Genomic DNA, 21,986 nt, shown 5'->3' with positions numbered 1-21,986 from the left:
ACTACACAGGTAGAGGGGTTTTAATCTGCAAGCATATCTATCATTAATTTTAAGGCCTTTAGGAACCATGGTAGCTCTGCTAAGAGAGTGGAGATAAGCCAAGCAATTATATGGAGCAACTCTGTTTGGTGAAGCACATCTTTTGGGATTAGCAGGGGCTCATGAGGCAGAGTAGTGATTTGTGCATTGCACTGCCAACTCTGACTGATCCTTCAGGACAGTCACTGTTATGTGGGGCCTCCTGAGAAATGTCTTAAGACTGAGAAAGTTTCCTTGGTTTGTCAGTATAGATTTTAATGCAGCAATGCTCCCCTCTGCTTGCTGGAGAGAACCACGTCCTTTCTGCTTCTCTGCTTTGTGGACTTTCTTGCTGGGTGTACACGTGAAAGAAAGTAGCCAAGAGCTTTGAGTGACTGCAAACTGCTGTACTTTTGGGAAGACTTTGAAAAATAGCAGGAATTTGAAAGCTGAGATTTTGACTGACTTGAATTGGGTAAAAATTTTGAGAGAACTTTGGCAGTAGTTGTTGGGATAAGAGAAATGTCACCTGTTACCTCAGCAGACTTTTTAAGAGCACTCTGAAGTGAGTCCCCAGAAAGTTCTTGCAGAGAGGCGAATGGGCAGCTGGGAGGAAATGCTGTACTCCGTGAAGAAACAACAAACTGGTAAACCAAACAGAAACGATCAGTGTGCTGCTGGGTAAATCCACAGTGTGCCACTGTCTTAGGCACTGAGCAGTTCTTATCACCAACTTCAAAGGTAGTGGAGGGCTAGGGAAGGTCCAGAGAAAAGTCAGTCCCTGTGATTTCTCTTTGCCATAGAGAAGAGATGACTTTTTACAGAAATACAGATGTGTTATATTGTTGTGAATGGAAAGGGTAGTAGGGAGTGATCCTTCACAGTTCCTGTGTTTGCTAAATTGATTCAAAGCAGGCAAAGAGAAGGCACTCTGTCAAGCAGCAGTTACCACGTGAAACTCATTGCCACAGGGTGTTATGGATAGCAGAAGTCTAAACAGATTGAAAAATCGATGAAGGACAGATAAGTTCTTATTAAAAGTGATGGCCTGGATGCAACCTCTGGACCAGGAGATCTTTAACAATTGCACAGGGTGTAAGAAGGGAAAAGACTGCCTGTATTCTATGTCATTGCTTTTCCTCCGTCTCTTCCGTCCCTCACTTTTTTTTTTTTTTTTTTCTTTTTGGCTCTATTCTGGCTATTGCCGAAGAATAGAGAGAGACAGACCTTTGCTCTTCTAACTTGGCTCTTTTTATAGGTCAAAACTAGAAAGGAAACCACTACCCTGCAGTGCAGGGAACTAGTTTTGCCTTGCAGCCTACAGGTAATGTAAAGCACACTGAAATGAAGAGATTAGGAGTCAAATGCCTAAAAATGTGTTATAAAATGCCTCTGTAGCTGGCATCTTTTTTAAAATTCAGAGTTAACAGGAAGGTGAGCTTTTTAATGAAGTGCAAGTAACTACAATGTTTCCAGTTACTTTTTGCACTTTCTCCTCTCAGTGCTACAGTCACTGATAATGCACCTAATGACTTGGGCATTTTTAACCTGCCTAGCGCTGACACCTTGGGTTGGAAGCTGAGGATGGCTGCCCTCCACAGAAAGGACTGGGAGGAAGCAGAAAGTTGGGAAGGTGGCTGAAGAGAAGACACTAAAATCCCTTGTATATGCACCAAAACAGGAAAATATAACACAGAGGAGGGCTTGTAGCTGTAACTGCAGTAGCAACAGTCGTTTGATATTTGGGAGGTGAAAGAATCAGTTTTACATTTTGCTAGACGACTGTACTGTAATACAGCAGTGCCTCCTGGCAGGGAGAGCAACGTAATGTAAAGCAATACGGCGTGGAAGAGCAGTTGGAGAGCTGTCAGAATCTGAGTAGCTTGGAATGCTTCCACGAGAACCTGGGAGCAGCAAGCTGAGCGCTGCAGCGTGGCATTCCCCTGCCCCGGGAGGAGAGTGGCTGCAGCGCAGGCGTCACTCGCCACCTCCCAGCACGGCTCCTCTCTCTGGAGGAGGCTTTTCAAGGCAAAATAGCAAGAGTTCCTTTCTTCTCTTGGGAGATTTCTCTTCCAGCTCACATTCCAGGCAGTCCTGGGGCAAATGAGTTTGTACCTGTCAGCTGTCATCACCTGCCACACAGGAGTACTTCAGGGCACAAGGCTGCCAGAGGGGTAGCAAAGGCTCTCCAGCGAGGGGTGCTGGATCTCTGGATCTGATGGGGTGAACGAGGAGGAATTTTTTTTTTTAAATGTTTGTGTTTCCAGAGGGCTTTGGTGCAGGGCATTGGCTTTTATTCCAGTTTTTAGATTTTGGATATACTTAGTAATCTTACTTGTGGTTTTTACCTCCCCTCTCTCCTTGCCCCCAGCATTTTCCTTCCCTTCAAGTCCTCTGCCTCACTCTGTGCATTGCTACTATAAATTGCTTGGTATGAAGGGTCCTGTTTCTTACTTGAAGCCTCTGGATGCTATTAAGTAATTGGTGGAAAAGCTTGTTTAAACATCACAACCCTATGTTATTTTTTAAATAGCCCTTTGAGGTGGCTGAAATGCTACTGAAAGACTACTTTCCTTTAATACTGGACAAGGAACTTCCTTAGGGAAGGGAAATAGTGTTCTTACTAGACTATTTCCAAGTTATAAGTCATCTTTCTTTTAAAGAAGGGATGTGCAGTTGCTTCTCCTGCTACACCAGCAAAATCACTGATTATAGAAAGGAGCAAAGGTTTTTTGGTTTTATTCCTTCAGTGCATCCAGACTTAGTTTTGTCAAAAATCCATAAGAATGGAACGATGCATTCTGTGCATCTGCTCTCTAGCCACAGCTTGAAACCAGCAATACTGGTGAATTATCCTGGGAGATTCTCAATGTCCAAGCTGCACACATGACAGTGGTCCAGCATGATGCAGGACCAGGGCACCGTGTCCAATACAGCACTACTTCTGCTTTACCACCTGAGCTGGATTACTGGATGATGCATGTGTGGCCATGGGTGAGCTTGAACAGCATCTTCCACCATACAGTTGACAAAAGGAAAGATTTAATTTCAGGTTTCCTAAGCTTGACAGGTCTGTGCAAACAATTAAATGTGAATTTTATAAATGGAAGTGAAATCTTGGGAAAGAATAAACAAATAAACTTAGTCCAGAAGTGTTTTGACTAATATAATGGATTATGAAGGCAAGAATTAATCTGAAAGTAGCATGGGAAGGTTCCATGAAAGCCTGTTTCTTTTGCACTTTGCATATAACATTGTGTTTGATCAGGTGAAGGTCTGTCTTCTGTTTCTCTGCCATCTTCCTGATGGCAAATTAAGCTTATTATTTTGGCATGTGTATTAAGATTTTTCTTGGAAATAAGAATTTTCTCTAATATAAATTACTAAACAAAATGTGGACAGAAGCAATCACAGCCTCTCAGTACATAGGCCAAGAAAAATGAAGCAGAATGTGCATGGTAGGAAATGGATGCATTACCTCTTTTTTTTGTTGGTTTTAGTGGTCTCTGATGGCAGTTTGTGGGATATTGCACAAAAGTCAAATGCACTGTAGATGTAACAATTAAAAGCTACTGAATTGAACAATCTTTTTAATAACTAGGAAGAGAAACTTTAAATTACAATGGCTGCCTTAAGCAATTTTCATAGATCTTAATGAGCTTAGATCTGTCTTTATTTGGGCACTTCTTGTGTTCTGCCAAAGGTTTCAGGAAAGACAGAATGCTCAACTGCAGAAAGTCTGTTCCTGTACATGAGGAGCAAGAGTTTATTCTGACTGATGAAGCTGCCTTTGCAAGGCAACCTTCAGGCTGTTTTTTGTAGATTAAAAAAAAAAAAAATTTAATCAGTAAAATATTTCAGTTGAGAAAATAAGGAAAGCTTAAGAAATTCAGGATGCTTGTTCTTTTCTAAGCTGGTGGATAAGAACTAGATCTAATGGGAGGCCAACATCTGGTAGCTCTAGATTTTGAAGGACATGGTAATGTGAATTCAGTTTTAAGTCATCAGCTACAGCTTACTTTTCTTTATGAAAGAGTTTGTTTTAAATATTAAACATGTTTGGACTTAAGTGCTTAATATGGTAGATACAAGAATGAAGTAAAAAATTCTCAATGGATCATACTTTTTGAATTTTCAGGCATTATGATTCAAATGAGAAAATGTCTAATGAAAGTCATTGGCTGTTTATTAAAATTATAAAAAGAAGAAAAATGTTAGCTGGATAAATACCTAGGAAATGAAATAAATGTTTCAGTTGGAGATATTTTATGCTAACTAGAGCTGCACTAAGACCAAATGGAGAGCAGATTATATTTGGTTTCAAATCAATATGGTTTAGTAGTTACCAGCCACTGATCATCCTTCATGACCTAGAGTGTAAATGTAAAACAAGAAGAAAATTGGTAGCTTTCAATTACTTTTATTTAAATCCAGTCTCCTCTACCACTGAATGCTCCCTGAATAAATAAATAAGTAAAAGCACATTTAACTGCTGGCATTGTCCTGGCTTTTTCTGTATTTGCAATGGTTTGATACACAGATAAACACTCCCTGTGTGTTCATATATGAAGTCTCTAATGGGACAGTTGATCTCTTTTTTTTTTTTTTTTTTTTCCCCTCCCCTTCCTCTCTCATTTCCATTACCCTCCCTGCAAATGGGGGCAAGTGAATTTTGATTTTATTTTGTTTTAAATATTTCTCAAAGTATGTAAGGCTGAAGATATCTCTGGCTTCCTATTTTCCTCTATTCTGTATTTTTGATACAAACTGCAAGAGAGTCCGCAAGAGGTTTTTCCTATTTTATTCCTGGTCGTGTGTTTTTTCACTGCAAATTTGAACATTAAAATTAATTATGGCCTTAGAGACAGAGAGTCCAACAGTGAAATAGCTAGTAATTTATTTGAAAATTCCACCAGTTAAAGTAGTGTAAAACTTTCCAGTAGTTTATTTATATATTATTTTAAGAAAAATCGCCTTAATTATGAGTCTGGTTGCTCAATAAAAAAGAATAGCTATCTGGCTAATCACTGCTGTGCTCTAGATCATTAATTTTCTTCTTAATAGCAGCAGGATTTTTTCTGTTTTCTCCTTTAAAACTTTTTCAATTATATAACAAATGTGTTTGATTTATGGGGACACTCTCTAGGATTTTATGCCCCAAGACAGGCACGTCATGAAATAGCTGGAGGTTGGTGAAGAACCTCAGTTGGATTAAAGGCTAGCAAGTACTGACAGGAGTAGGAGTTGATAATTTGGATGGAGGCCCGTACAGAGGCGCGTGGACAGCTCTGTTCTCAGCTACTCCCACTTCAAGGAGTTGTTTTGTTTTGGTCTCACTTAGAAATTCACACTTTCCCTATGGGAATACACAGCCCTGGGTATGCAGAGGGGCTGCTCATAAGAAGGCCTGGTTTTCCCAAAGTCTGAAAAATTTTTGCTTGTGGAAAAATGAAGTGAATGATTGCACTCCTGTACTAAATGTGGAGATTTTAAAATATGGCTTCTTAAGTAATCCTTTCTGCATTAGGTGTGTCACCAAGTCTCAAGGTTCCTGGAAGTACACATTTTCTGTGTGGCACAGTTATGAAATACAAGTAGACCTCCATTTGTCTGTCTGGGGACCCAGACCTGCTCTGTCAACTTGGTTTCAAGTTGCTTGAGAAGTACAGGACAGTCTGTATTTTAAGATTTCCTGACAAATGTGTCAAGTTCAGAGTTCTTACCAGGCTGGCTGCTAACTGGGCAGGAAGTCCCTAACACTGTGGCTGGCAAAGAATAAAGAAAACATAAAGATGCTAAATTTTGGTTATGGGAGGCTGTTCAGCATTTAAAGTCCTGGTGTCTGGGAACATGGGGTGGCATTTGCAACTGATGTTTGCCTGGTGGTGAAGGACTCAGCATAATAAATAGTTGGCTAAGTAGTAAGAGTTCACCTGGCAGTTAATGCTGAATTTTATGACTATGGACTTGAGGCCTCTTGAAACTGAGAAATGCCAGTAACAAGAAGGTGTTTGTAGGGGTAGATGGATTTAGGGGACTTTGAGGTCCCACTCATGTGTTTGAGAATGAAACATCATGGAATATCCTTATTCTAGATTTATTTGAACAGAAATGGCCAGTGAGATGAATGGGATGTAAAGTATGTGAGAATTTTGCTTTGCTTCCAGCTTGCACTGGACTGATGAGCTGAGTTCATTGAATCCTCTGTTTCACCCAGTTCCTTGAGGGGTTATAGAGCAGAGGTGGACTGAAAAAGTACTTGAGAATAACGTTTAGCTTGGCAATGCCTTCATCCTCAACAGCTGATTGTAATGCCTGGAGCTAGTTACTGTAGGGATGAGCAGATAAACCTGATGTGTACTGGAAACTGGAATTAAACAGTGTAATAATTAATGGATGTGATAGATTCCTTGTAAGTTAGGCATTTCACCAAGATTGGTCCATTCATTTTTACTCACATACAGTCTCTCCTAAAAGCTGTTGCAAGAATTGTTCTCTGGAAAATGAAAGCACTTACGCTGCTAAGGAGGACTGAGAAGTGCCCTGCAGGGCTCTACCTCTTAGCCCATGTGTGCTGCTCAGCAGCTTCTCACATCTGTTGGTGCTCTGGCTCCCTGATCAGTTCTACAAAATCCCTTTCATGATGGATGGCATTGGGGCAGTTTTTCATGCTGAAGAATTCCTTTGAATTGTGATGCAGAGCTATAGGTAAAACCAAGTAGCTCTTCCCTTTGTATTATCTGTGCCACTCATGACACAAAAAATGTCACCAATGTGTTTGCTGCCATAAAAATTTTCTTACTATCTCTTTCAGCTGCTTAGGCCAGCAGCTAGCATGCTCCAAGGTTAGTGATGAATTAGGTTGAAATTGCCAAGGGGTGTCTTTCTGCACTGACTTGAAGATGTATGAGGCTCTCTCTCCTTTGTTCTTCCTTCATCCCGCTTTAGCCATACCTGCATTGTGCCCCGTCAGCATTTTCTGCTTGGGAAAGGCTGAGTGGACTTTCCTCTGTTAGCCGCACACCTTTTTTATTTAAAGGAGGTCTTCAGCTTGTCTATTTGGCATAAATTGGTTGAGAATTCGCTGGTAAAAAGCGCAGGGGAGGGAAAGAAAAGGATACTTGGAGCCTGCGCTCACTGTCTCCCGGCAGTGCCCCCTTTCTGCTCTGGGCGTCTCTTGCTTGTCCCTGCGCTGGGTCGGCTCCTGGAGCACAAGTGCTCGGAAGCAGCAGTGGCAGGGTCGCTGGATGTCTGTCTGTCTGTCTGTCTCCGGGATCATGTGGCAAAGGGGCCGTGCCTGCAGCGAGCGGCTCCCCCCGTGTGAGGAGTCACAGGACACCGGCGGGGGTAGCTCCAGCTGGTATGCACTGGTACTAATATAATCCCGCAGGACTGTGTCCATGAGACACAAGTGTGACATGTGAGGTATTTAAGGAGACACACCTGTTCTAGGCACAGGCTGGATACTGCATGCCTTGGAAATGGAAGGTTTTGGTGGAGCAGGGAAGACTCTCATTTTATCCTCAGGAGGGCTTTGCTTTCTTCTTTCTCCCCAGCTGCACATTATTTTATAATTCTCTAATATTAGGCAGCCCTGTAGCCTGTTAGCACCCGGCTGTTTCAAAGGCCAGGCTGGTGTTTGCAGGAGAGAACAGCCTCTGGTCTGAGTGACGATTTGGGTGTAACTGCTCCCAAGAAAGGGCAGAGAATTCGGAGAATGTCATCTATGTGTGGGGTTGGGTTTTTCAGTCCTTTAGATAATTTAGATTTTGTGTTGTGTTTACCAGTATTTTTATTATAAGGCCTCTGTTGCAGTTTAGGGCAGTAAATCACGTAAAATTCATACCATCTTACAAATTTTGTGCAAAAATATTTTGTCACTTTGGTTTGAAATCTCTGAGTGTATTTCCCTCTCTTCTTCCCATCTGCCCCCATCCCAAAAATCACTGTGAAACGGTTACTCTCCATAAGAAGCAGCAAGTAAATACAAACTAAATCTCATGGTTGTATAGCATAAAGAATTAAGATGCTTAGATTTTTACCTCTTTTTGAAGTTTATCTGACACTTGTTTGGCAGAGGATAATTTTTTTTGCTATTGAAAAGGGGATTATTAAGATGAAGGAAAAAGAAATTGCAGAGTCTGTCATATGATTTGATTCCATCTGTCTGTCATATCTTTCAAGTAGAATGGAATTCTTCTCTCAAATTTGATGTGCTTTTTTTTGATGTTAATGTGAAATCTCCTGGTTTGTCTTAGTCTTGTTCCACATGGCCCTTCTTTCCATGGATTCCTGCTCTTGGTGAGGTGTTAAGTGCTTGTTGGTTTGGGACAGCTCCCAGGACTGGGGCCAAGGCTTCTCCTACATTTCATAGATTATTGTGTGGAAATATTAGCAACTGGGCAGTCTTTCCCTCCCATCTTTATTTTAAATAAGATTTTCAGGTAAACATTCAGTATGTCAATTGTTCGCAGAACTGAAGTAATGGCTGGTGGAAGTAAGGAGGAGGGTTGTGCTCTAGGACCTGGTTAGTTTGGGCAGTCAGGTATTTTTGGGGGGAAGGTGATAATTCTCTTCTGTAACAGCTTTGCACTCTGAGTGTGGTGGTCTGGAATAACCAGTCCCTGAGTGGTTAACAGACTCTCCTCCTCAGAAACTAGAGGTTGTTGGCAGAGGAGGAGACCCCTCAGCTCCAGCCTCACTTGGCCCATGGGGTCACTAACCTTTATGACAAGGGGGTGTAAATATATATTTTTTAAAATCCTAACCTGAAAGAGGACTGCAGCTGTATGCTGGTGTTCAGTTTGACTAGATCCAAACCCTTAAATAATTTTCCTTCCTTGTGGGCAGACACATTTTTGTACATATGAATGTAAAAATACCTTTGATTATGCTACTGAGAAGCAGAATATCTTGTTTTAAGGAAAGAATCATCCCCCTCTAGCTGTGGTGCCTCCCAGGCTGGCTTTGGGCCTCTGCAAATCACAATTTGCTGCATAGCCTAAGGTAGACACAACCTCACTATCCCTGCTAGCTGGTAAGAGTGGGCTCTCCCTCACCTCTGTTCCTACTGGGTTTTCCCAAAGTTAATATCTGTGCAATCAAAAACTGAAGATAATTATTCTGGGTTGGTTTGGGTTTTTTTTTTTTTTTGGGGGGGGTGAGGGGGATTTGGTTTTGTGGTCTTTTTTGCTCCTTAACTGCACCCTGCAAAATGTCCTGGCCGAGTTGTTTCCAAATACTGGCATCTTCAAGAAAGGGGTTATAAATTGCTAATTTAAAGCCTGCAACAGGATAATTAACTAACCAGTTTGATGTAAATGGCTTAATGGGGCTTTACTAGCCCCTTTGAACTTAAAGTAGCACTAAAAAGTAAACTGTAAATACCTTCAAGGAATGTAGTGGCATGTTTGAATGTGAAGCTGCTTGGCTGTAAGGAGCAAGCCTGCTCAACTTGCCAGGAATCCACTGGCCTGTGTGACAGCAAACATGTCAAAGGGGGTGAGGGGACCAACTAGGCACCCCTTGGGGAAGGCTCTGCAACTGCCTTGGTTCTCAGGAAGCACACACAGTCTGATATATCAGGCTTTCAAACCTGTCCTGCCTGCTTTGGAAAATTTAAATCACAACCTCAGTTTAAATGCAACTGTAATGAATTTCATCAGGATTGAAGGGAAAAAAAAAAAAAACAACAGAAAAACCAAAACCCTGAGGGGGAGGCAGCCACTAGAGTCCACCCTAATTTTCCTGCAGTTCTATTTGCATTAAGGTCTTTTGGCAAGTCCAGGCAGAAACACTGATTACACTTTGTTTCAGAAGACCTCGTTACCGACTGAATCTGCTGAGACAATGTACTGCAGCCCTGCAGCAGATTCCAGTTTCTGATGTATTTTGGGGGACTTTGGGGAGAATGTCCAGACTTTCATTCTTGCTGGGCTGTTACAGAGTTCTAAAGGAGGAAGTCAACAACAATTAATTACCTAGAAATGAAGGCCATTACAAAGTGGAAGCATCTTGTGTAGTTGGGCATTGATGTCACTTTTGACTGTGGAAGTTGGGGTGTTGGAGAGTTTCAGGCCCAAAGGCCCACAGGAATATTCCCTTGAAGCTCTTCCTGGTTCCAGTGCTGCTCTGCTCTGCCTTCTCACTGTGCATGCACCACACAGTGTCAACAACAATTCCAAGAACCTTTTCTTCAGTGTTCCTCTATCTCACCACTATCTTTCACCTATTGCCAGCAGCCTTCCTGGATACCAGAGGATATTTTGGGGGCTGAAGCACAATCCTCAGTTACTGCTGTGACCTCTGATATGTAGGATTTGGCTTTACAGTCAGCTTTGTTCAGGACTGTTCCTGATCCTTGGCCTTGCTTTGCTGCCTGCTCTGTTGTGCTGCCCTGAAGACCATGGGGTTTGTAAGGCTGAGCCAGCTGGGGCTGATGCAGAAAGAAGGCAAAACCTGACCTTTTAGGTGGTGGCTCTGACTTGGATGCCCTAAAACAGATCATGATGCCTCATTCTCTGTAATGATAGCTCTATTTTTCTGTGGTTTGCTTTGGATTTTTTTTTCCACCTGGTAAGTAATGTATGATTGGCAATGTTAATCCTAGCTTTTAGAAAAGCAGCATAAAAGCACTGAGATCTGTTGTAGAGGGCCGTGATGCAGAAGTACTACATCTTATTTTAAAAGCCATGTCTGCCAGAGAATTCAGCCCTGCACTTTAATTATTCAGGTGTCTGTTGTATGCAGGGATCAAAATGCTCTGCTGTGGCCTTTAGAAGAGTTAATAACATGGCACTTTGCTGTTACGTGCTGACTGAAGCAGTTGGCACCATGGTAGTACCTGCTTGCTGTGTGTGGGTTGGGAGCACAGCACAGGATTAATTTGGGGTTGTGTTGGCAAGGGTCTGTCAGCAGAGCTTGCCCAGGTGCCTGTACTATCCTGGAGCTGTTAATGCTTTACTTTTATAAGCACTAACCTAGAGCACATTTTAAAAAATTCAAAATGCTCGCTGTTAGAGAGAGACATTTGCAAGCAGAAGAGCTCTGTACACACAGTGTTCATGGCGGGAGACTCCCTTCAAGGAATGCCACAACACCTCAGCCTGCCAGCTTTGCTATCTTGGCATCTGACTGGGAAATGCAAATACTCAATCTTAATCCTTCATTCCCACATGCTGACATGTATCCAAGGGGAACTTCTGTGAATGTTGTTGTTATTTCCATATAACTTCAGCTGCTGCTTTGCTTCCCAGAACCTTGCCACCATGTGTCTCAGTGCAGTGTTTTCCAGGTCTTTTGGATTTGTTTCCCTAATGGAAGGCAGGCTTTAGTGTGCATGTCCTTATCAGAAATCTGGGCAGGGGAGTTGAGGGCATTTTCAGTGAGCTCACAGGTGACACTAGGCTGGGTGGGAGTGTTGATCTGCTGGAGGGCAGGAAGGCTTTGCAGAGGGATCTGTACAGGCTGCATCCATAGGCTGAGGCCACTTGGGTGAGGTTCAACAAGGTTGATGGGAGTTGGTCTCTTCTCCCAGGTAAAAGCAATAGGGCAAGAGCAAATGGCCTCAAGTTGCACTGGAGAGATTTAGGTTGGATATGAGGGAAAATTTCAAGGAAAGGGTTGTCAAGCATTTGAACAGGCTGCTCAAGGAAATGGTGGAATTGCCATCCCTGGAGATTATCCAAAGGATGTGTAGACGGGGCACATGGAGACACAGTTTAGAGGTGGACTTGGCAGTGATAGGTTAATTGCTGGACTTGATTTTAGGAGTCTTCTCCAGCCTAAGTGATTCTATGATTTTATGTGGAGAAGAGGGACAAAACCTGTGATTGGGTTGATTTTTATAAGGCTCTTCTCTTTCTAATTCCCCTCCAACAAAGTCTTCCACAGATTTTTAGATTCCTCACTAAATCCTTTAAATAATATGATAATTAAAAATCCCCCTTCTAATACACATTTTGTTTTGAGACCTACTAAACCTGACAACTAACTCTGTTTGGTTTGTTGGCTTAAGAATCACAGGAAAAATTTAAGTAGAAACCCTGGGCCAGGACTCTGGACTCTGACTATCACTAGAGAAAGAACAAATTATGTGTAACGGTGTTTTCCTGACCTCTCCTCTGTTTTTAGAAACATGAAAAATTTCATCTGGCTATTGCTAATGTTAGAAAGTTGTGTAAAAATTAGAACATAATGAAGACAAATTTCAAAGTGGTGTCTGCTGCAGTTCTTGGGTGTGTCGTCTCAATTGCCTCCTGCTTAGAGAGCGGCTGACAAATCCAAGACCTTTTCCAACATGTCAAAACCAACTTTTTCAAAAGATTCAGTAGCTGTGCCAAAGCACCTTGCCTATTTGTAAGCAAATGTGTGGGGTTGGGATTGTCACTGCCAGGGCCAGCATTCACACAGCTGGCTCTTTTAAATCAAATTGATTAATTACGATATACCTCCTAATTTTTCAGTAGGCAAGTCCCTGCCATTTCTTGCCTGCACAAGATTAAACTTTCACATTGCATACCCTGTTATAAGACTTTGATTGTCTGTAGTAGGTCTGGGTGTGCAGTGACTGCTCCTGGAAGGGTCTGGGGATTTGGAATTACTGTCAGGCTTCTTGCATGAGGTTCCAGATAAAGTAGGTGTGTGAAACCCATATTAGCATCTGTGGTGGAGGACACCTTTTGATAAGAAGGATGTGACTTATTCAGGTTCTTCAGAGGTGTTGACTTGTTTGGTTTGGGATTTTGAGGTGGTTTTCCTGCTGCTAAAACATGTTCTTTGAGTGAAGTGCCTGCCAAGAAAATGCCTGGAGAAGGCAATAGATTAAGCCAAGGTGGACTGACTTGGTGGGTTCTGGCTGGCATCAGAACATCCCTATGGCTGCGGAGGCACAAGCCTCAGGATGTGTGTGTTTCTGAGCACCTGCACTGTGGTGTAACAATGCCACAATTTATTCAGCCCTTCTCTGTGACAGAACTGCATGTGGCTGAATAATGTGCAGCCAGAGGCTGAAAGCAGCTGGATCCTAGATACAGGTGTTTGGGAATGCACATTGCCAAGAGAGGCTTTAGTCCAAACGTATCCTCACTAAGAGTACTTTCTACATCCTCTGGGCGTCTCTTGATGCTGTTATATCACTGGGCTCTGCTGGAAGTGGTAAGGATGGAAAAATTTTACTTTTTCCTTCCACTCTAAGGTGTGGTATTGATGTTTGTTGTGGCTGTGAGCAGAAGTTTGTACATGTATTATTCCTTGGACCAGATTCAGATCCTATTTATGTAGGTATAAAACTGCTGTGTTGTTCCATCTGTGTAAGGGAGGTTCCAGCCTCTCTGTCTGTTTTTAGGTTTGGTTCTGCTTGGCTTTTTGGTTGGTTTTCTCCTTCCTTTAACTGCTTTCCTTGCTGAGAGGGGAGAACTCCATGGGAAGTGATCCAGCGAAGTTTTAAAATAACCTTTTAGTGTGGGTTTGGTTTTGGTTTTGTTTTTTTTTAAACTCTTGCCCGAACTTTTAAATGTGTGAGTTGTCTCTGTGAATTCTGAGTGCCTCTTGAAACCTGCCAGCCAAGCCTAAATCTTGCAGGAGGTGTGGCCACATTTGTGTTCTCAGAGCTCTCTGGCACAGACACCTGGTACACCTGTGTCTCCTGCTAGTTTCAGTACTGTCATAACTTCACCCCTCATGCCTGTTTCTCTGGTACCTCCTGTTTTTCCCAAGGTTATCTTCTAAAAATAGAATCTGTTACAGATTTTCACTCCCCCACACCCATCTTGAGCACAATAATTACCAATGAGATGATTTTAATTATGCTGAAAGGAGGGTGATGCATTCGACTCTGCTCTTTGAGGCATTTTTTTTTCTGGCAGGGAAAAAATTGCACAAGTTGCTTAGTAATTTCCTTAGGTGACAAATATAAAGCGAGTAGCTTTTGAAATACTTAAGCTTGAGTAGTTAAACATTTGATAAATCATGGGTTATCTGAAGAAAAATATTATGATATTTTGGTACCAGCAGAAGTCAATGCAAAGGTCTCAATTTGAATAGAAAATCTCTTAATTTCCTTAATTGTTGTTAAACTGGTAGAGATAGCTGTGGTATCTGTCCAGAAACCAAAGCCATGCTCAACCCAAGTGAACTGGGATGCTTTGGATGATGCAGTTATCTGTCAGCAGCCAGTAATGAAAACATTTAGAGCATTCATAAGACAGAAAAAAACTTCTCTAAAATGGAAAAAAAAAAAACCAAAACCACCTGAATGAAAGCATGTAAGTGTTTGAGTGGATGATGCTGACTTTACTGTCCTCTACAGTATGCCTGCAGCAGCCCAGAGCGTATTGTCATATAAACCAAGAGAAATAAAAGGGAAGCTGTCGCTATAGGCTACATGATGGAACTGGTGAGCAATTGCTCCGATAATAGAGTGCTCTGTGTGTGCTAATTGCCTACAGATAGAGATGCTGTGTAGAGGAATCATTGCTGGCACACTGACACAGGCTGGCAAACTAAACTGTTTGGTGGAAGGATAAGAATCTACTACAGCTCTTTAAAATTGCCCTCAATGTGAGCACCTCATGATCAAACATTACTTTCTCCACTGTGAGTAAAAGCATAGCACATTTCACAAATCATCCCTTAAAATAAAACCAGATTGGTGCATAAGAGACCAAGTCAGCACAAGCATGCACTGTGCTATACAAGTAGCACTGTATGTTCTTAGGCAAGAATGTACAGTGCTACTATGCAGAGCTCAGAATGAAATGGGAACAGTGATGGTGGTTCAGGTTTTACAGCCACCTCTGTGCTAGACTTTGACAATTATTTATTACCACTAATATTGTGCTTTGTAAATTTATACAGTGCTTTATGAAGTAAGACATGTTTCCTATTTTAAAGATCTTATAATCTTGTGGGCTGATAAGGGGTTCAGATTATCCCTTGGATGTTCATAAATAGCATTAGCGCTAAGAGTTTTATTAGCGCTGGGTCCTTTCAAGCCTGTGGCTCTTTTTTTTTCTTAACAAGACTTCCCTAGTCAGGTGCTGAAATAAGGATTTCTACAACATGATGTTCCAGGCTGGAATAATGTGGGCATTCTTTGGTCTTGCTTGTAGTGAAAGAGCAAAACCCAAGCAGAGTCCCAGCACAGTGGCTGTTGCTCTGCATGGGTTTAATCCACAGCCTTTGCTCGCCTCTCTGAGACTACAAATCTGGAGTTTGGGGGATGGCAGCAGAGAGCAGGCTCAGGAGGTTTGTGTGTGTGCTTGCGCGTGTTTTAAATAAACAAACAATGCAACAGCAACTACAACAAATTGTGAGCGGTGCTAATTTGTTATAGTGCTGTCTTGCCTTCTGGCAGTGTTGATTTAGGAGAAGCTGAGCAGACTGGAATGGATGCGGGGAGCTGCCTGTTCTCTTGCTCTGTATATGGTTCAGCATAAAATACTTTTAAGGATCCTGTCCTGAGGAGCTTTTGGATTACAAGATAAAGCATGTACATGGGCTGTCAATACCCTTTTCAAAACCAAATCTTGAGCAAATGTACCTTTCCCCCTGCCTTGCTCCACCCGTTCTACTTTCTTAAAATGAAGTGAAGTTTTAAGTCTTAATTCATGACAAAAACCTATAATTTGTGTACTTTGAGGACTGCCAGGAAATCCTTTACCTTGACAAGAATAGCATGTAGGGAAGGAAGGAGGAAGATCCTGTGCTTTGGACTGTAGCAAAGTTTTCAACACCTCATGACCTTGCTGGGCTGCCTTTCATAACGTGCCTGGGGCTATAATCCCCCAGGCTGAGAAGCTGTCTGTCAGGGAGGGCTGGCCAAATGTGCCTGAGGTATCTGCAGCCCTGGACTATTGCTGTGCAGGGCTGCAGGATAAAGCCAGCAGGATGGAAACCTTGCTGAGAAGAGATGGATTTTGGAAACATACATAGAGTGACTTCCCTGCAGTCTGTGAGCTGAGTTTAAATAATGCTTGAAGTCTCAAGGGAAGAAGACAGTGGATTAGAGCAGTCAAAATAAGAAGTAGGGGTTGAGGAAAAGCTGCCAAAGAAATGAATTCTGAAAGTGAATAAACTATGCTTTCCCATTAGGTCATCTTCAGCTTGGAGAGATTTGGATGCAATACAGGCAGCTTGCAGAACTTTGAGTCTGTTAGGCCTTCTGCTTTTACAAGCAATAGTGGCTTTCTGGCCTCCTCTCATTTGCCAGGCTCAGTTGGCTGAGACTTCTTGGTGGCTGCAAAGAATCAAAGACAAAGGATTCAGTGTGATGGGTTAAGCATACGACTTGGAGGGATGTTTGGTAGGCAGTACAGTCTTAATACTGCTGGGACCAATTTTTAGAGTGCTTTGCTTGAAAGACTTCACCGAAGTGAAACTTAAAACCAAAGATTTCATTGCTAAGTACAAGGCTGTGTATGGTCAGTTTTGGGGGAAAAGAAAAGAAAAGTGGATAAGTGCTAAAAGTGCTTAAAAAATTTAAGGTATCATTCATATTAAGAACTGTTGCTGGATCTACAGATATGGGTAAAGGGAATGAGATTTCTTCTTATTGGAAAAAAGCAAGGCAGCAATGCTTGTTTTGTGTGCACTGTGCTCACTGCTCTGGCTTATGGTGAGAGAGATGACATTTTGGTCCAAGACACTAACTATACCCCTCAGCATGGAAACTATTGCAAGCTCATTATGTAGGCAGTATTGTGTATGCAGATGCTCCTGTGCAGACTGGATCACTCTGCAGAAACGTTTGCTGAGTCCGCACAAGAAATGAAAATAAACAGGCCGATTGGGAGGATCTTTATCAAACCTGTTCCCATTTTTCCTAGTACTCTGAGGTTTTGTTTGCTCTAACAAACCATGTAACTAAGGAGTCTGAGTCACAGTCACTAGTTCCAGCTGCCTGCCTCATCCCTGTCCTGGAGATCCCTCCCCAGTTGCAAGGACAGTTGAAAGGGTCATGCATTTGCTCCAGTATTACTGCATTTCACAACCTGCTATCAGCTTGTACCTGTGGTGACTCAGAGCCCTAAAGCAGTGCTGCAGCTGGGAGTGTCCTGTAGGACAGTCTTGGCTGGAAGAGGGTCATGACATTCCTCCTCCTCCACCGTGCAGGTGTGCTCCTGCCCTCAGAGATGCTCAGCATGAGGTTGCCACCCCATGCACCCCCTGCCAAGTGGCCTACCTTACTGAATGATAGGGCTCAAGACTGACGCTGTCTAGGATTAACTGGGAGGTAGCAATGATCCTTTAGTCATGTCCTAAATTCTTGCATTGTAAAGGGAGAATTCTGTACAGGCTCAGAGGTGGCTGGGAAACAAAAATTTTGCTTACCAAAGGGGCCTTTGAGCTACTTAATTCAATATGTTGTTGTTCTTTTCATGCAGTAGGGAGTAAATACATGAATTAAATGAGATTAGCATTGGACATTGGAGTTGCCTTTACTACTTGCAATGCAGGTGCAACTAAAACTGAGTTTGCTCAGTTGTAGGATGAGAAGAGCCCAGAGTCTACTGCTGGTCACTAACTGGTCACAAGCTTCTGAAGCTTTGCTTTGTGCCACTGCTCTGCTTCTGAGATCAACCGTGCTCTGTAGATAAGCAGGAATTTTTAATGCCAGATTCTGGCTGACAAGATCTGCAAGGTCCATGCCTCTCCCCTTCTCCTCCCAGTAGATGTTTGGGTAGTCCTAGTCTCCTGTGTGTCAGCAGTGATAACAAATGTATAATATACAAGCACTCTGTTTAGGAGTTGGCAGGAAGCTTTATTTCTGACTGCAGTGAGATGTTCTGACAGTAGGAAACACCTTAGGTTGAAGCAGTTCTCCGCTAAACTCTGCCCTAGAGGAGAAATACAACTATGGGGAAGAGCTCTTACTTCACAGAGGCAAGAAGCAAATTTGATGTAATCTGGGTGGGAAAAACCTCATGTTTGAGCTGCTGTTCAAGAAATACTTTTATGCAGCATTCAGCCTGTGTTAAACTGAAAATTGCTGGTATTGCTGAGGGTTTTGCAGAGTTGTGATACTGGGAGATGCAGCCAGAGTTCAGGTGACCCTAATGCTGTGCAGAGCGTGATCTTCTGGAGAGGGGGGAGCTCCAAGTTCCTGGGGCTCTGGCCCATGATGCTTTAAGTGTGGTAGTTAACTGTGGGTTGGCCTGTCCATGCTGGCAGTGGTCTGTTCAGACTAGTTTCAGCAAATGCTCTTAGCTGAGCACAGCCCAGGTCAGTAGGCAAACAGTTGCTTACAATTCACTTCTTCATTGTATTGATAAGATTTAAAAATCTTCAGCCTACAGCAGTCAAAACAGAGTGATCTGAATACAAAAGATCTATTATTTCAGTGTGAAGGGAGTTTGGTTACAGAGTTGTGGGGATAAGTATGCAGGTGGGAATGATGGGAACACTGTCCTGGGCCTAAGCCCAGCAGATGTTCAGGAGGAATGAACTATCTTCTTATACTCTGTCCTTTTCATGACAGCCCATTCCATTTCTCAGACCTGTGTCCTCCTTATGCTCTCTCTCTTTCAACATAAAGTATTATAGGTCTTTTTCATTTGGCCTTTTATCTTTTATGGCTGATAATCAATAGTATTCTCACTTTTTAAATGTAAGATTTCTATCTCCAGAAAAACAGCTGGAGAGATGCAGCCATCAATGTGATAAGAGTGTTTCACTTCACCATGAGGCTCTAAAAACCCATGTTAAATCCCTGCCAGGCTGCAGGTTTATTTCTGTATGGTTTTTGGTGGCTTTGGGCTTGGTTGGTTTGTTTTCACTGGGGCAGTATCACCACTTGTAGAAAGGAACCTGTTCTTAGCATCTGCCCTGAGACTGCTCCACGATAATCCTGCTGGAGCTGATTAGAGGAACTCCATGGGAAGGATATGCACCAGCCTGTCAAACCTAGGGTAGCTGTGATATGTGCCTTTCCCTGACATGGAAAAGATGATATTGCTTTTTCCTTTGGGCAGGGGAGGGTGGAATTATAGATCTTAAGTTTTGCGACGCTCATACAAGCTGCAGTTCACCATGGATCAACTTGATCTCCAGTCTCCAAGAATGGAGATTAAATTATCAGTGAAGCATCATTATAAATAGGAGAGGGTATACAGTGTTGTCTTCTCTCACCTTGCACCAAAGTATCCAGCCTGGTCCAATGCCATAACATCTCTAGAAGATAATTTCAAAGGCTTGGGAAGTGGGACAGGGAACTGGGGGCAACAGAGCAGATCAGGTTTGAAGTGTTTCTTCTGCTGCCTGTACTGTGTCGGAATGAGACCAAAGCTCTGGCACCAGGCTGCTCTTGTCATAGAGGCATTTCTACATGTTGATGATATTTCATTGCCTGAATTTCTGGGCAGAAGGAAGCTGGTGCAAACATCCTGGGATCTGGAGGTTTTGGATACATGTGAACTGGTCCCCCTGAAGCTCAGTGCTGTTGGGAGTCATGAACATAAGTGGCCAGGGAGCATCAGTAAGAAACTTGCAGAGTACTTCTGTTCTGCTTCCGTCACAGTTCAACAGCTGTGGGGAGATGGGTGGAGGGGAGGTTGTTCTAGCAGTTACATATTTAAGGCAGGTGGCTGTTTTAAAATGTACGTTTCAATTTTGATTGCAGTATTTTAATTGCGTTTAACAGCGTCCCTGCTGGTTCTCCATTCTGCATCCGTGCAGCCACGTTCTATTGATGGCCTGTTGTGATTTCAATGGAACATCATGGGATGTACCTGGCACGTCGGGCAGCACTGGATGGAGGTGCCTTTAGCCCAATGTACCTGGCATGGTAAGCGGCAACCAAGCGGTTAAATCTGCATTCTACTGCTCACAGTTTCAGCTTGTATAGCAAAGTGTTCCTGCTTCGCTGCAGTCTTGCACTGACTGGAAATCAACTTTGCTCTCCTGATTTTAGTGCTTTCATGCACAGAGCCCCTACCCTTTTCACCCATGCAGATTCCCCTTCCCTGGGAAGTTTGGCATGCAGTAGAGAAGGGCCTAGCTATGTCAAGCTCTCCTTGTTGTTCTAGAATATGAGAGAAGGGACTGGGAAATCATCTCACTCTTTTTTTTTCCTCTCCTTTTTGGGCCAGGAGCTGGTAGCAGTTGAGCAGGTATTGCCCACGTCCCAGATATCTAAATGTTGCCGCACAGAGGTACCAGACAGGTGCTCATGTCCTTAAGCAAAGCTGTGCCGTTTCTGCAGGAGTTCTGCAAGAGCTGCCTCGGGAAGTTGGGAGGGCAGCTCTGCTTGGCACTAATTGGAACGTAACAAATTAAATAAGTGCCACTTTCAGTTTGCTGATGTGGTCTCCTCTGCAAAATGACCCTCCATCCTCCATTTTCCTTCTCTTTTCCATGCCCACACCTGCAAAATCAGTTGCACATCCTGATCTGTCCTGCATGTTTTCTCTCCCTCCCCCAGCTCTGCAGACCTCTGCCTGAGTAGCTTCACATGTTGGTCTTAGCTATTTTAAAGTGGTAAATATTTGTGTGAGAAAAACAAGGGTGCTGCATCCTGTTTTCTGCTTGAGCCTTCTTCACAGAGCTTTTGCTGCTCCACTGCTAGTGATGAAAATGCATGTTTGTGCCTCAGCTTCTGAATTCTGCTATCTGACTGCTCGCAGGGGCTGGAGATGGGGAACCATTTGGACTAACAGTTCCAGCACTTCTCCCCATGCTTCTTGTGAATACCTTTAAAAGTCATGGGCTAATGACCTGCCAAGTGCAACTCCTAGGGGCAGGTTAGTGGCTGTGAACCATCCACTACACTGACACCTCTGAGAGTCCTGGTTCTGTTGGAATGTGGGGAAAGAATGATCAAATGAGCCAGTGGGGAACAGGAAAGCTCTCTTCCCAGTGGGGTGATTAAGTGCTCCAAAAAAAGTTGGTTCATCTGAAACTGAAGGGTGCAGAAGTCAACTGTTTCAGTTTCACTCAGTTCCAGCAGCAGCTGGACACAGCATTTTTAATGTCATAAATTGGTGGGAGAGAGCAATGTAGGAAAGAGTGGATTTCATTTTGTCTTGTTCTTCTCCATGCTCACTGCTGCAGTGTTTGCTCAGTGCAGCTCAACTGCTTGGGAAGGTGGAGAATAAGTAAGCAGGCCACTGTCTTTTCCTGGGTCTATTATAAGATACACAGTAGACTGACGTTTTAACAGGATCTAATTTCATACATCACATCTAATCTGTTTGTTGGTTTTTATCTGCAGTACTGTTAACTCACTGTTCAGGTGCTTGGTGTCTAGCCTTCTCATCCAGCCACAAATCCTCTACGTGAAATGAGTGATTCCTTAGATCTGTTTATGATTGATTCTTTGCTTCACTGGTGTTGCTTCTTAAAAGGTAAACAATATTCATGTGCTGCAATCTATAACTCAGAGATTAAATCAAATAGCATCTCCTGCCAGAGGTTGCTAAGATAATACATTTAGCATTCATTCAGCAATTATTTTTAGGTAGAGATTTAGTGATATTAAAGAGAATCAAACCTGTAGTGAATATGTAGATTTTATACTGTTGAAAGGGGTGAAGGGATTTCTCTTCTCCTCTGTTTAGCAATTCCATTTTCTGTCGTGTCCAGAGTTTGTGCAAATTGAGAGCAAATGAAGTTCTTCCTGCTGTGTAGTGAGAGCAGCACAGCTCCAGGAGCAGCCTGTGTGTTGTGCACAGCCTTGCTGCCCACGGGGTCACAGAGTGCCTCAGGCTGGGCACAGCAGCTCACAGTTACCCAGCTACTGGGGCAATATTGTATGTTTAGATGCTGTTGGCTCTTAGCTTGCAAAGCTTTGTTTGATGTGTGGCATCTGCTTGCAGCATTACTGTATTCTGTGATTTGTGCCCTGTACTTCTCATGTCTTTGCATGTGCTGTGTGTCAGTGTCATGGTATGGTGGAGGTAGTGGAGAGCCTTAGCCTCGTTTCATTCCCTTCTAGCATGGGAGTATTTGAGCAGGTTCACTGCTCTGAAAAA

The 21,986-nt window shown here is 42.9% G+C and overlaps 1 protein-coding gene across 5 annotated transcripts in view; it reads left to right on the top strand.

Annotated features, from left to right (window-relative positions):
* HIC2 (HIC ZBTB transcriptional repressor 2) overlaps window positions 1-21,986 on the top strand; it is a 74,605-nt gene that overhangs the window by 43,292 nt on the left and 9,327 nt on the right. For 2 of the 5 annotated variants that reach the window (XM_072935954.1, XM_030285535.4), the window contains one exon: window positions 19,658-19,801. The exons of 2 other annotated variants lie outside the window; for them this stretch is intronic. The gene's annotated coding sequence lies outside the window, so the exon portion shown is untranslated. Of the gene's footprint in view, window positions 1-19,657; window positions 19,802-21,226; window positions 21,360-21,986 lie in introns of all 5 variants that reach the window. One more of the 5 variants, XM_041719346.2, reaches the window with a different exon arrangement.

This window comes from Taeniopygia guttata, chromosome 15 (assembly GCF_048771995.1).
Source record: "Taeniopygia guttata chromosome 15, bTaeGut7.mat, whole genome shotgun sequence".
NCBI lineage: Eukaryota > Metazoa > Chordata > Aves > Passeriformes > Estrildidae > Taeniopygia > Taeniopygia guttata.
This window is presented reverse-complemented; position numbering and strand designations above follow the sequence as displayed.